At 35.7% G+C, this 12,058-nt stretch overlaps 3 long non-coding RNA genes across 8 annotated transcripts; 1 reads left to right on the forward strand and 2 right to left on the reverse strand.

Annotated features, from left to right (window-relative positions):
• Positions 1 to 2,410: 2,410 nt before the first annotated feature.
• LOC123719420 lies at positions 2,411 to 5,067 on the reverse strand. 4 transcript variants are annotated; one of them, XR_006755476.1, is made up of 6 exons: positions 4,984 to 5,067; positions 4,597 to 4,831; positions 4,250 to 4,388; positions 3,557 to 3,600; positions 2,929 to 3,111; positions 2,411 to 2,492 (listed from the first exon to the last, which is right to left on the reverse strand). It is a non-coding gene; the product is annotated as an uncharacterized LOC123719420 (long non-coding RNA). The 4 variants fall into 4 exon arrangements; XR_006755475.1 differs by having other exon boundaries at positions 3,557 to 3,871; XR_006755473.1 differs by having other exon boundaries at positions 3,557 to 3,884.
• Positions 5,068 to 5,216: 149 nt separating this feature from the next.
• LOC123719421 lies at positions 5,217 to 8,359 on the forward strand. 3 transcript variants are annotated; one of them, XR_006755477.1, is made up of 4 exons: positions 5,217 to 5,583; positions 5,974 to 6,110; positions 6,260 to 6,384; positions 8,255 to 8,359. It is a non-coding gene; the product is annotated as an uncharacterized LOC123719421 (long non-coding RNA). The 3 variants fall into 3 exon arrangements; XR_006755478.1 differs by having other exon boundaries at positions 6,260 to 6,358; XR_006755479.1 differs by lacking the exon at positions 6,260 to 6,384 and having other exon boundaries at positions 5,218 to 5,583.
• Positions 8,360 to 8,765: 406 nt separating this feature from the next.
• On the reverse strand, positions 8,766 to 10,254 carry LOC123719422. The gene is made up of 3 exons (XR_006755480.1): positions 9,508 to 10,254; positions 9,053 to 9,427; positions 8,766 to 8,825 (listed from the first exon to the last, which is right to left on the reverse strand). It is a non-coding gene; the product is annotated as an uncharacterized LOC123719422 (long non-coding RNA).
• Positions 10,255 to 12,058: the final 1,804 nt, after the last annotated feature.

The following is a 12,058-nucleotide window of genomic DNA, read 5'->3' on the forward strand; positions in this document are numbered from 1 at the left end:
TTAACTAAATCATGGGAGTTACACTCCGAGAGCATAGCCAGACGCAGGCACTCTCTTCTACATACAGTTATTCGTTTCATAACGATTAACTAAATCATGGGAGTTACACTCCGAGAGCATAGCCAGACGCAGGCACTCTCTTCAACATACAGTTATTCGTTTCATAACGATTAACTAAATCATGGGAGTTACACTCCGAGAGCATAGCCAGACGCAGGCACTCTCTTCAACATACAGTTATTCGTTTCATAACGATTAACTAAATCATGGGAGTTACACTCCGAGAGCATAGCCAGACGCAGGCACTCTCTTCTACATACAGTTATTCGTTTCATAACGATTAACTAAATCATGGGAGTTACACTCCGAGAGCATAGCCAGATGCAGGCACTCTCGTCAACATACAGTTATTCGTTTCATAACGATTAACTAAATCATGGGAGTTACACTCCGAGAGCATAGCCAGACGCAGGCACTCTCTTCAACATACAGTTATTCGTTTCATAACGATTAACTAAATCATGGGAGTTACACTCCGAGAGCATAGCCAGACGCAGGCACTCTCTTCAACATACAGTTATTCGTTTCATAACGATTAACTAAATCATGGGAGTTACACTCCGAGAGCATAGCCACACGCAGGCACTCTCTTCTACATACAGTTATTCGTTTCATAACGATTAACTAAATCATGGGAGTTACACTCCGAGAGCATAGCCAGACGCAGGCACTCTCTTCAACATACAGTTATTCGTTTCATAACGATTAACTAAATCATGGGAGTTACACTCCGAGAGCATAGCCAGACGCAGGCACTCTTCAACATACAGTTATTCGTTTCATAACGATTAACTAAATCATGGTAGTTACACTCCGAGAGCATACATAGCCAGACGTAGGCACTCTCTTCTACATACAGTTATTCGTTTCATAACGATTAACTAAATCATGGGAGTTACACTCCGAGAGCATAGCCAGACGCAGGCACTCTCTTCAACATACAGTTATTCGTTTCATAACGATTAACTAAATCATGGGAGTTACACTCCGAGAGCATAGCCAGACGCAGGCACTCTCTTCAACATACAGTTATTCGTTTCATAACGATTAACTAAATCATGGGAGTTACACTCCGAGAGCATAGCCAGACGCAGGCACTCTCTTCTACATACAGTTATTCGTTTCATAACGATTAACTAAATCATGGGAGTTACACTCCGAGAGCAAAGCCAGACGCAGGCACTCTCTTCAACATACAGTTATTCGTTTCATAACGATTAACTAAATCATGGGAGTTACACTCCGAGAGCATAGCCAGACGCAGGCACTCTCTTCTACATACAGTTATTCGTTTCATAACGATTAACTAAATCATGGGAGTTACACTCCGAGAGCATAGCCAGACGCAGGCACTCTCTTCTACATACAGTTATTCGTTTCATAACGATTAACTAAATCATGGGAGTTACACTCCGAGAGCATAGCCAGACGCAGGCACTCTCTTCTACATACAGTTATTCGTTTCATAACGATTAACTAAATCATGGGAGTTACACTCCGAGAGCATAGCCAGACGCAGGCACTCTCTTCTACATACAGTTATTCGTTTCATAACGATTAACTAAATCATGGGAGTTACACTCCGAGAGCATAGCCAGACGCAGGCACTCTCTTCAACATACAGTTATTCGTTTCATAACGATTAACTAAATCATGGGAGTTACACTCCGAGAGCATAGCCAGACGCAGGCACTCTCTTCAACATACAGTTATTCGTTTCATAACGATTAACTAAATCATGGGAGTTACACTCCGAGAGCATAGCCAGACGCAGGCACTCTCTTCAACATACAGTTATTCGTTTCATAACGATTAACTAAATCATGGGAGTTACACTCCGAGAGCATAGCCAGACGCAGGCACTCTCTTCAACATACAGTTATTCGTTTCATAACGATTAACTAAATCATGGGAGTTACACTCCGAGAGCATAGCCAGACGCAGGCACTCTCTTCAACATACAGTTATTCGTTTCATAACGATTAACTAAATCATGGGAGTTACACTCCGAGAGCATAGCCAGACGCAGGCACTCTCTTCAACATACAGTTATTCGTTTCATAACGATTAACTTAATCATGGGAGTTACACCCCGAGAGCATAGCCAGACGTAGGCGTAGCCGAGTCGGCGATGCCACTTAAATTCCCTGGGAGGTTGGAGGTTCCATCTGGCTGTTACAGGGATATTCAGTTGCGCAGCTAGGTTTAGTGTCTTCGAAGAATAATAATTTCAGCGTATTAAAAACGCTGCTACTAATTGCCTAAGCTAGTTTTTAATTGGACCGACGTGGGGTTTGGATCACATCCACAATTACAGATGTCAAGTATTATTACAATAAGTGTTTATACCTCTTTCCTGTCGGTCGAATCTCCGTTCAGTCGAAAAGCTTGTCCAGCGACAGTTGTTCCAGGGGCGTCTTGTCATCATTCATCTGAAGGTAAAATAAATTATATAATTACTAGCTGCCATAGAATGTGGTTTTAGATTTGAATTTGATTTACACTTCGGTCTAAGTAACACGTGGTTGGCTAACACCAAAAATTAAAAAAGTTCATACTTTAGCCTCAATAACACGTGGTAATCATGATATTGAATTGTAGCTTATATGACACGTTTGTCGGTTTACCATAGCAGTGCCATCTATTGATCACTTACTCAATTCAGTCGAATAATTGTGACTGTCAATTAATTATAGACAAATAATTTGCAATAAAATAAAATTGCGACTATAATTAAAGATCTAAGCTACCCTATCTCTTAAGTTGGACCAGACCGCTCACGGTGTGCCAATTTAATTTAAAATCGGTTAAGTAGTTTAGGAGGCCATCGCGGACGGAAGTACTTTTCAATAAAATTTTGAAACTTACTTTGGCAAATATTCCAACTGCAACCGAATGGCTTAAAATTTGATCTGCTAGGCGCTCTTTGATTTTCTGTTTGCCATTCTGTACTGGTTGTAAGTGGTGCTGGGTTAAAGCTGGAGCAAACACGGTTGGGATTCTCGCGATCTTTATTATAAAACTCCTCTATGTGGCTCCACTTTACTGTACCTGCAATGGAAGGTTATGATCTTATTCTCAAAACAATTTTAACCAATCACAGGTCAAGCGGCAATAAGAAAATAAATATGGTACAGCAGAGGTACATCAATTATTAGTTATTTTAATTAGGCAATAAGGCAATACTAACAACTACTTGATGCAGGGAAATAATTGCCAAAGGCCACTAGCGGATAAATAAGTCAATGGATGGTCATGGTTCAATGGATAAATAAGTCATAAAAAAGTTTTAATATCTTTCCGCTGTTCAATTAATTAAATTATTATACCAACCTATGTTTAGTTTTCTGTTTATTTGTATATCTAGTGTAAATTGGAAATACCGTTTAAAAAAAAATTAAATCTTTAAACATGCACTCAAGCAAACAAGCCAATGTAAATTTGTAAAAATTAATATTCAACCACATTTTGTATAATATTCTAAAGAAGTGGTTACCTCCTCGACAAGAGCTGCTGACTTGTCTGCTGTGTCACAATCTCCTGAGAAGTAAAATGCTATTGGCTGTTTCCAGCATTTTCGAACACCAATAACCATGAAAGTTCGACTATGGTTTGCTATCACACTAGTACGGCCTTAGCATTGAGTTTTACGTTATATGTCAGATTTTTTCTTATTGACATTTCATCAAAAGCCATTTTACATAAATTATCATTGACATCTTGGTCTTTTGTGATTTCTTTTACTGTCTGTATTACTGGGCTGTTGATTCCACATACCATTGGAATTTTGTTCAATAATGCCTTGAGAGAGCTGACAAAATAACCTAGTATTGTCTTTGGTTAACATAGCTTTTACACATTGAAAGAAACCAATTTTTTTATACCGGATTAAAACTATTTGTATTATTATAAACTTATAATTATGTATAATAATCCAGTTAAAAAAATATTTTCTTTCAAAATAACCTAATCAATAATATAAAACAAAAGTTTGATTTCTTATAGATGCTCAAGACGTTCACTTTATCATCCAGTGTCCATCTCATTCCAGTTAATTTTCTTATAAAGTTTTTCAGTTGGCTTTGTAATAGTAAAGAAAATGAATTATTTAATGTGCTTTTTAATATTTCATTGCTAGGTTCGTTTGATGTTAGTACACTTAATATAGATCTTTTGGAGTTTTTATCACCTTGAAACTTTTTTCAGAGCCTCACTATTTCAGATAGATTTTTTCTGCATCTCTTAGACAGCGTTTGCTTTTGAGCTGTAAGTTCACTGAACTTTTTCACGTCCAAGTCCTACAAAATACCTTTGCTAGTTGATGGTTCCTGGAAAATATACAAAAATAATTGAATAAAAAATTCGAAAAAGATAACAAATCCAATAAGTGGATGGAGAAAATAGAAAACTTTTAATCATCCATATATCACCTAGATGTGTGTCAGAAATGTACTGCCTACCTACCTCTATGTAAAAAAGCATGACTATAAAAATTTGTCTATTTGACTTAGGTAGAATATGAATGTAAATACTCACTTGGATGTCATAACTTGCTCTATATGGACTACAATGTTTGTTTTTTAATTGGTCTATATCCTCCTCTATTCACTCTTAATCTAACTTGTTAAGTCTTTTCCTATCGCTGCTGGTAAATGAAGATTCATTCAAATGATTTTCACATAGTATCCTATGCTGGGCATTCACTGTTTTTAATGATTCAATGGATGTCCCATCACCATTAGGAAAACAAAATTTAGCCCAAACTTTAACACTAAAAATAAAGTTTTCATTAGACATAGTTAATAGTGAAGCTGTTTTGGATAATCTTTCCAATATGGACCGTCGATTTAAATGCCCATTTTTTTGTAGATAGTACTCACTAAAAGAAAGAGTTTTGCAAAGATTTAGGTTGCGCAAACTTACGGTTCATGAGATACATTTATTAAAACTTTTCACACAAATTGGTAAGTAACAACACGCAATTACAAAATATATTTGACAAATAATTGATGTCAAACGTCAATCACTTAGTGTAGGGTTCCGAAAATTTTCAAAGTATCGATACTACTCTGGTATCGACATTAAACTTTCTAATATGGATCATCGGTTTAAATGCCCATATTTGTTTTGTAGATAGTACAAAAGTTATTGAAAATATCGATATTACTCGGGTATCGATACTTTTTGGTGATCACTAAATTTGTTTTTAAGCCATTCATTTTGTTTAATGGCGTCCAGTCATCGTTTGTCACCCTTGCAGTAGAAATCGTTTTACGTACTCCTATAAACTTACAACGTTTGACTACCATGGCGTCTCCGAAGCCCATTGTTTGAAGAGTTAAGTGAAGTGCAAGTGTTGGACTCAAATTAGCCGCTTGTCACGGCCTCCTCTTCTGCGCCGATCCTTGACGAACCGGTTGCTGGTCCTAGTGGGCTGACTAGTCCTGGCGAGGAATTTGCTGCGATGCCCAGACTTACTAGGTCATCTGGCAGAAGGCTTAATCCTTACTCGGATGAGTTAAAGTAAGTTTTGATTTATGTTATTTCAGGTCAGGTTATAAAATAATAAATCATTAGTAAAAAAAAAAAAAAAATTGCTTACTGGAATTTTGAAAAAGTTGGATTGCATAAGGTCTGTTGTGGATTTTAAAATGAAATTTATAGCTGAAAATATTTTTTTCATTGTTTGTAACTTTCTGTATTATCTAATTCTGTATTATCCTGTACTTTTTTAATATCAAAAAAGTACCCAAAACCGAATCAGAGCACCCCACTATCCACATGGTCTTGTCTGCCCTACTCCTAGAGTATATATAAAAGCTCCGAAGTAGCCGTCAACCCCCTCCCCGCCCCTCTAAAACCTCAAATATCGACGGTCCATATTGGAAAGATTAACCGATCTACTTACTTCAGAGGCCCATTCTCGGACGGAAGAGGGAACCTATGCAAGGATAAGGAAGAATCTTCTTTTGATGGTATACCGCATTTTGAGTATTTTCCCTACCATGTTTTGGCAAAGTACAACACAAAATCGTCAATATGACTTACCTGTAAGTGAAGTTTTATTATACATTGAGCTTTGAGACTTTAATACTACCCTCAGTTTTCATTTGATTGAAATTGTAACTACACGTGTGTAAATCCAGTTGTAATGTATCCTCGAACGAAGGCGTACATAACCAAAAGCGTCGCGTAACAGGTAACGCACGGCCGCCGCCCTAACGACCACTTGTCGCTGGATGAGACAATGAACTGCTGCAGGTATCGGGAGAAGATCCATCAAAGTCTAATACTCCAGGTGAAGACATACAGTTTGATCTTGCAGTAAGCTTACACTTTACAACTTTTATCTAAGTATTCTAATCAATGCACCCAATTTGAACCCAGAGGAAAAGACCGCAATCTCAAACAGGATTAATATAGGACGCAGGTTTCAAATGAAACCAAATGCTACAGCTACTTCTTGTTTAGCAGAGGCCACTCACAGTGTTCTTGTCTGCGGAAACAAGAAATATGTACCTATTAAAATTACTTATGGATACGGATTCCAATGTGACACACAATACCAAGACTCAGTCACACGACACAACTTTATTCTATATAGCCTTAAAAGATCTAAAAGAACAACTTCAAGGAACATAGGTATACAAGTACCTATTCAGTAAGAGATTAGTTGACTACAAGCTCGCATCAAAATCAGAAAAGGACAAAGAAGGTCAAAAAGAATTTAATCATAGGCAAAAGGGGAATCCAGGATGAAGGAGCTTGCTCACAGCCTACTATAGGCAGTCGCGTCCAGCGCCGCGCGCGCCACCTCGCGCTCACTGGTAGTTTATCAAAGAATGTTATTCACTTATTACTTGTGATACAACTCTATTATCGTGGATAAAAGGTTATAAAATACCTTTTTCTTGGTCAGCGATGTTCCTAAAAGTAAACTATATTCAGAGACTGAACAAAGCAAATTCGAACAATCTATAAATTACAACAAAAACACTCCCGCACAAGGCGTTAACCGACAGATAACCGTTTGGCACCGTTAGGTGGCTATCTGAGGGCCGCAGGTAAACCCGCGTTCATAAATTGAAGCGAAGCGACCAATGAGAGGGCGGCAGGCAGCAAGGCAGCGATCGGACTGACCAATGAGAGGGCAGCAGGCAGCAAGGCAGCGGTCGGACAGCGCGTGCGCACTGGCAAGCGGCGATGACTCACACGGAGCGAGCGAGATGGCACTACAGCACTGATGACTCACACGGAGAGAGCACTGGAGCAGACATCCGCACGGGTCGGCGGTCGGAAGCGAAAGTGGCCCCTGCGCATGTGTCACAACCTCTTTTATAATCACAACTCCCTCCTCCGACTCGACCATCCCACTTCGGGAAAATGGTCGAGTCAATTCGTAACAACTCGTAAACAACCGAACGAGTCAAATGAGTAACTATTGCACATGCGCACTTGTAGCAAGATTCTTAAGAATATGTTTCATAAAAATGTTTAGAATTTAGAATAATTAAATTAATATTAGAAGCTAACACAAGAAATATTAAGTTTATGTCCTCCAGCTACACTGAATGTTTACAAAATATTCAGGACGCTAGAACACTTCTTGAAGCTAAAGGATTTATTGTAAATACTGAAAAGAGTAATGAAATTCTTGTAAATTCTTGGGTATATAATAAAATGTAGAACTTAAATCTGTTAATATGATAATAATAAACAAATTTTTCAAAATCTCGCACAATTAGATGGCTTACGTGCCTACCTCTGCCTGTCCAGCAGCAGAATATGGCTGGTTTTACACGAAGGGTCTAGAGAGTAAATATTTTAACCATCGATAGTTTTACCGGACTTACAATGGTATCGTGCGTCAGACCAACCTATAAATTAAATTAAATCGGTTGACTTTTGTTAAGAAATGTATAGTGATTCAATTCAATTTCCTCATCTTACTAAAATTACTAAAGAACTTTGGCGATGGGGCGAAGGCTTACACGGTTTCCTGGTCAATTTATTTAATGGCTTTCCATCGTTTGCTATCATATTTAAAACGTTAGGAAAAATTATTAACGGCAATGAGTTTGGCATCATATTTGTTTTCCTGTGGACTACTCGAACGTGGTGACCGCTTTTCAGAAGGCTCTTAGTTTCGGGAACCATAATTTTCTAACCTAATGAAACTTATCTCTCATTCCAGCAACCGAGAAGAGTGCCTTTGTCATCAGTGTCATCTATAATATAAAAAATGAATCGCAGAATGTGTAGGTAAGCGCATAACTATACAAAGCCTGAACCAATTGTACCAGTTCTGTTTTTTTAATGTTCGTTGAAGTTGAAGTTGATGGTTTTAACATTTTCATTGGTTTACATTTATAACATTTGTTTATAACATTGGATTACATATTAGTAATATATAAGAGTATAATGAAATAAATTTTATATTATGTTATGTTTTATTTATTTTTCCTAATATTTCATTACATTACATGGTTATGATAAATAATAATTTAATTTTATAGGTAGATTAACGACATAACTTATTAAAATTTTAACTAACTTTCTTCTAAGAAAAATAAGTACTAGTATTTTATATGTACAAAAGGACATTTAAATACAACATGTTTGTTTCTGCTAGAATTAAGAAGAATATATTAATTTTCCAAAATAATAAATAAAGCTTGTTCTTTCAGTTACGTCTTGATTTCCTTCATTAACTTCTTGACTTGAAACTGTATCAAGTGTTGGAACTAAAACTTCTGCCGGTATATCTACAAATTATAATCCTTACAAATATTTTGCATAACAGCTGTGGCAATAACAATAGCTTGAACTTAAGCTAGTAATAAATACAATGTTAAAGCGACATTTCCATACTCCAAATTTTCCGAAAAAGACAAATATTTTAACCTTACATCATGTTTCATTTGGGTCACATATCTTGCAACTTTTTGACATAGTATAATTATTAATACTCTAAATTATACTATATATTTACCTCTCTATAGTATTCCTATTCTTAATGTGTACTTCATCATATCTCTGGTCAGTCAGAGAAATGGTGTTAATGAATAAGGTATATTTGAGTAAGCACTATTAACAACCATCCAGTGATTTCTCAGTAGACCTGTACGATATTAAGCTATAAACAAATATACCTGTTAATTTAGTTGGCACATTTATCAAGTTCTACCTTCTTATCAATAAATTTGAATTAACTTGTAGAACTGAGTTTACAAAAGTTGTTGCATCATGAGCGGCACCAGGCCATGGGGAACAACATTAATATATTTTATTTCTGCATCACACACAGCTTGTACATTTAAAGAGAAATATCCTTTTCAATTACAATATTATTCACCAATTACGTCACCTAAAGAAAATAATGCTGCTTAAAATTATTACAACTTCATACTATAATGTACAATGTTAAATAATATATAAATTACTTACATGATGATTGAATTCGTAAATGTGGCATAACAAAAAACCACAAATAAAATATTTAAATTTTTTTGGTTCAACAGTTTATGTGCATGATAAGTTATATAAGACAAAATTCGATGTTAAGTCATGGAAAGGTATTCTTGTGGGATACGAACCAAACGGTTATAAAGTTTGGAATCCTAAATGCGAAAAATTTATTACTGTCAGAGATGTCATAGTAGATGAGACAAATTACTTCAATCCAGGCCTGCGTTGCGACCTGAAGAGAATATAGTAAATTCTCATGATAATGTTAACATTGACAACATTTCAAAGTCAATAAAGTCTCAAAAAACTGACAGATATAAATCAGATACCTGTAAATCTGATGATTATGAAGTTCCTCAGAAAATTCGCAAAACTAACCATGACATCGTCGAATTTGAACAACCAAATGCACATTCTGATGATCTTTCAGTGGTCGTAAATAATGAGGACACAACCAGTTGTATTGAACCACGTAGGAGTGATAGGCTTAAAGTCGTCCCCCTATTTCTTATAAAGAAATCGATGATAACCTTATGTGTGCTAGTTCAATTTTGTGTAAAATACCAAATTCGTTTCAAGAGATTAAAACACGAGACGATAGAGTTCATTGGGAAGGTGCAATTAAATTCTCTATTTTTAAATAAAACATGGACTTTAGTACCACGGCCAGATAACAAAAATATTATAGATTGCAAATGGATGTTTAATATAAAAAATGATGAATTCGGAAAGCCTTTACGCTATAAAGCTCGACTCGTTGCTAGGGCTTTTAGCCAGGAATATCTCATAGACTATAATGAGACTTTTGCACCTGTTGCAAGAATAGCTAGTTTTAGATTTATTATTGCTTTTGCTAATCAATATAATTTACTTGTACATCACATGGACGTAAAAACTGCATTTCTAAATGGGGTACTACAGGAAGAAATATATATGAAAGTTCCAGAAAAAAGTTCCAGTCTTGCAAAAATGGTTATGTGTGTAAATTAAATAAAGCATTATATGGGCTAAAGCAAGCCGCTAGATACTGGTTTGAAATTTTTGAACAGTCTCTTAGGCGGGAGGGTTTTCAGAATTCATCAGTAGATAGATGTATTTATATACTAAATAAAGGAGATATACAGAAAAATATTTATGTGGTACTTTATGTTGATGATTTGGTAATAGTGAGTGCTAATGTAAATACAATAAACAGTTTTAAAATATATTTAATGAGTAAATTTAAAATGACAGATTTACATGAAATTAAATTATTTCTTGGAATTAAAATAACTCGTTGCGATGATATGATAATGTTAGATCAAAGTGCTTATATTAAAACAGTTTTAAATAAATTTTGCATGCAGGATTGCAACAAAAACCTGCAACTACTCCTATGGATAGTAAACTCAATTATGAAGCACTAAACTCAGAAAAAATTACACTGCTCCATGTCGCAATTTAATTGGTTGTCTAATGTATATAATGCTATGTACTCGACCTGACTTAAGCACTAGCGTTAATATATTAAGTAGGTACACAAATTAAAATAATAAAGAATTGTGGCAATGCCTCAAAAAAGTGCTTAGATATTTAAAAGGCACAACTGATTTTAAATTATGTTATAAAAGGTGTGAATATAATAACATCTTAACTGGGTATGTGGACTCCGATTGGGGAGGTAATGATGTAAAGAGTACAACCGGGTATATATTTAAATTGTTTGAACATTGTTCAATAACCTGGACAACAAAGAAACAATAGTCAGTAGCAGCCTCCTCCACAGCGGCTGAGTATATGGCCTTATATGAAGCCTTTATGGCTTAAATCTTTGGTAAGGAGTATTCATATTGATATATCCACTCCTATTGTAATATATGAAGACAATTAACTGACAGACAGACATTTTTCTAGGGAACAAATAGAGAAAAATGTAATAAAGCTAAAATACATTCCCACAGGTCAATAACCTGCAGATGCGTTAACAAAACCATTACCAGCGGTTACGTTTCATGAAATGAGGAGAAACATGGGTTTACAATTATAATATTTAATGAGTTGGCTATTATTTGTTATTAATTTAATTATTCTGTTATATTCATTGTGTTCTGATAATTATATGTAATGTAAATAATGTATCGAATTTAAGATGATGAAATGATCTGATAAGGTTTTTCTGGGATTTCCCTTATCCGAGCAACAAATGTTGGATCATTATTTTTGTATTTTCCCAGACTCGCTTGGAAGTTATATAGTTCTGTTTAGGCATTTGATTTGTACAAGAATTAATTTTTGAGGGGGCATGTTGATTTATTTGAGTAATATTGCAAAAATTAATCATTGTATTGACTTTTTCCTGTCATTTGAATGAGCGATCGAGCCGCCATCTTGTCGAGGCGCCAAATTGTCTTTACCTCACTCTGCTCCAGGTCATTTCTGTTTCATTCCAATGTGTATCGTGGTAGGAAGCAGACATATCACTTCCAAGTTAAACAGTAAATATATTTCTTTATTACGGATACTGTGTGTATAATTATCGTGCCCTAACAAG

The sequence above is a fragment of the Pieris brassicae genome, unplaced genomic scaffold, assembly GCF_905147105.1.
Source record: "Pieris brassicae unplaced genomic scaffold, ilPieBrab1.1, whole genome shotgun sequence".
In the NCBI taxonomy this organism is placed as follows: Eukaryota; Metazoa; Arthropoda; class Insecta; order Lepidoptera; family Pieridae; genus Pieris; species Pieris brassicae.